This window comes from Musca autumnalis, unplaced genomic scaffold (assembly GCF_047663935.1).
Source record: "Musca autumnalis isolate F117 unplaced genomic scaffold, ASM4766393v1 scaffold_5, whole genome shotgun sequence".
NCBI classification, from domain to species: Eukaryota; Metazoa; Arthropoda; class Insecta; order Diptera; family Muscidae; genus Musca; species Musca autumnalis.
In genome coordinates, this window is record NW_027412088.1 from 59,975,860 (window position 1) to 59,978,958 (window position 3,099).

A 3,099-nucleotide genomic window follows, 5' to 3' on the forward strand; every position below is an offset into this window, starting at 1 on the left:
GTTGGTCTTCCTTCAAGATGTCTTTAGTACTTCAAAAAAAGAGATGTCAACGGAATATATAAAAGCACACTACTGCAAACTTATAAATGATTATAAGTCGCAAGATGTATCTATTTGGGCTACGGATGCTTCAGTAGTCGGCAATAACACTGGTTGTTCTGTATGCAACATTTCCACAAAACAAAACTTCGTCTTTAAAATTGATAAAAAACTTTTCTCCCTCAGTGGTGAACTACATGCTATTGAAAAGGCAATTGATCTAATGATTGACGATGGTGTCAGCTCAGCAGCTTTATTTACGGACAGCAAAAATGCATGTCTCCTGCTTCAAAATAACACATCACACAATTTCACTGTTCACAACATTATACAAAAATTAGCTAATTCAGAAATTCAACAACTTTCCGTAATCTGGACACCTTCACATGTTGGTATTTCGATCAACGAAACAGCCGATTATTTTGCCAAACACGCTGCCAACGTTGGAGCACCAATAAATTACTGCCTCTCTGTCACAGACGCATCCAATCAAATCGAATCCTGCTTATGGAACGAGTTTGTCGATTCCTACAGGGAAACCTCTCAGTCGAAAGGGGCATATTTCTTCCAATTTTTCCCAGTGCCATCAAACCAACCTTGGTTCAAGAAGTCCAATATGAAACCTGAAAACATAAAAATAATCAACAGACTGCTCACTGGGCACACGTACACAAAAAAATATTTCCACAGGATCGGCATAGCGGATACAAATTTGTGTGAGATCTGCAACGAGATTGAAGATGAAAAACACATTATATTTCACCGCAAGAAATTCGAGGGAAATAGGAATCAGTTTGCTCTGTTTAAAGAATACAACAACTTACCTGAAGTCCTGATGGGCAGAAACCATCAACATCTTCTCAAGTTTATATTAGAGTGCAAAATTGATTTATAATTAAAAACTTTTACCAATTTGTAATTTAATATTATCACGATCTCATTTATCTTCTTGTTTCCTTATTCTATCACTTTTGTTTTGATATCATGTTTCTATCATACATACATATGTACATACCTTGTAAACATAAAAACAAATAAAAGAGTACTTAAGTCTATCATGCCCTGGTGAATGACCACGAAAGTGTTCTACCACCAACATACTTGACGACGTATAGAAGTACAAAAAAAAAAAAAAAATGTGAAAAACGACCGTTGTGATTCAAACGAAACAAAACAGGAATCGTGAAATTGATGCGTCATCCGCCGTACAGCGCTGATTGGGTATCCATTGACTTTATTTTATTCCAGTATATCAAGAAAAAATGCGTGGTCAATGATGGGGACAGCACGACACGCCACATTTGTTTAGCTTTATGGACGCACCCAGTCCAGGTTGCAGAATTTTTATGTCTGGATGCAGGGCAACCAGCAAGTAATAACTGTAATAATTTTTAGAATTTTAGCAACAGTTTTTGACCGAACTATCTGTAATTTGACAGTTGAGAGTTTTTGCAGTCGCAAAACTATTCCATCAAAAATTTTCAAAATGGGTTCATGTTTTGGTATAGCTCCATGTAAAGGTACCTCCCGAAATTAGGAGGATTTTAGATAGATTTTTATACCCTCAGCACTTATGCTAACGAGGGAATATACACTTTCATACGGGCAAAATGTGCCTCATCGAAATAATGGTTTTAGACCCCAAGTATGTTTGGACGAAATGTGTTTCAGACAATTTGGAGCCGATTGAGCAATGTCCGTCCGTCTGTCTGTCTGGCTGGCTGGAGCGCACGATAACTCTCGAACGGATAAACGGATTCGGTTCAAATTTTGGCTTTCGTAATATTTTACCCAAACTTAGTTTAAGTTCGAAGATGGGCTATATCGGTCCACTCCTTCCAGTACCTCCCCCACAGAAGTTCGAAAATGTTCGGAAAATTTGTGCGCATGATAACACTTGAAGGGAGTAACCGGTTTGGTCCATACTTTGCCCATCGAGAAATGTGTACCAGACTTAAAGAAGGTTTCAATATGGACTCAATCGGTCCACTGCTTCGGGTACCACCCACACAAAATTTCGGAAAAGTTCACTTTAGGGCCATCTCTCGAATAGCTTTGATTTTTATTTTAGCGACTTGTATTCACTGCCCTCCATACGACGGTACAAGTTTCATCAGGGGCAAGTCCACACTTCCTGAGAAAATAGCCAAAAAGTTGCAAAGAACCCCTATGACACCGTGTGAGGTGGTTGGAGCGCAAGATAACTCTCGAACGGATCTGCCGAGTCGGTCCAAAATTTGGCCTTAGTAATATTTTGTGCAAACATATTTTAAGTTTGAAGATAAGCCATATCGGTCCACTCCTTCAGGTACCTCCCCCACAAAAGTTCAAAAATGTTCGGAAAAAATGTTCGTGCGGTAACTCTTGAAGGGAGTGGCCGAATTCGTCCATACTTTACACATCCGAATATATCTACCAGATATAGATCAGGTTCAAATATGGACTATAGTTGTCCACTCCATCCGGTATCTCACACACAAAATTTTCGGATAAGTTCACTTTAGGACCTGATATCGAATCACTTTGATTTTTGATGAAGCAACTTGCATTCGATGCCTCAATTACGATGGTAAAAGTTTTTTTCAGGGGCAAGTCCATTCTTCTTGAGCAAACATTCCGAAGGGTGTAAAAACCACATAGACACCATATGTAGTGGCTGGAGATCCACTTCCATAATGGCCAATGTCGATCCATTCCTTTTAGTATCTCCTCCGCAAAACTTTTGATCCTTAATCCTAATCAACATTTTTGTCGGTTCAAACGAACAAAATTTTTAAAACCACCTAAATACATACGTTTTTTGGGAAAAATTATTTCAATATACACAGGCTGAGGGTATACCTCTGTCGGCAATGCCGACTGATACTTTTTTACTTGTTTTTACTGAATTATCCGTTTTAACGTTTGGTGTTCCCTGCAGTCAGAAAACTTATTCACAAAAAATTGTCAATATAGATCCATGTTTTGGGGTAGCCCTCCCAGAAATTATCATTTGTAGATATTTTTGTATATTTTACTCACAAAACATCAAATATTGTCCGCTGGGCCACCCGTGAAATG

The 3,099-nt window shown here is 38.5% G+C and overlaps 1 long non-coding RNA gene across 1 annotated transcript; it reads right to left on the bottom strand.

Annotated features, from left to right (window-relative positions):
- Positions 1-258: 258 nt before the first annotated feature.
- LOC141406732 (uncharacterized) lies at positions 259-1,032 on the bottom strand. Its single transcript, XR_012413498.1, has 2 exons — positions 949-1,032; positions 259-662 (listed from the first exon to the last, which is right to left on the bottom strand). It is a non-coding gene; the product is annotated as an uncharacterized lncRNA (long non-coding RNA).
- Between the last annotated feature and the right edge of the window lie 2,067 nt (positions 1,033-3,099).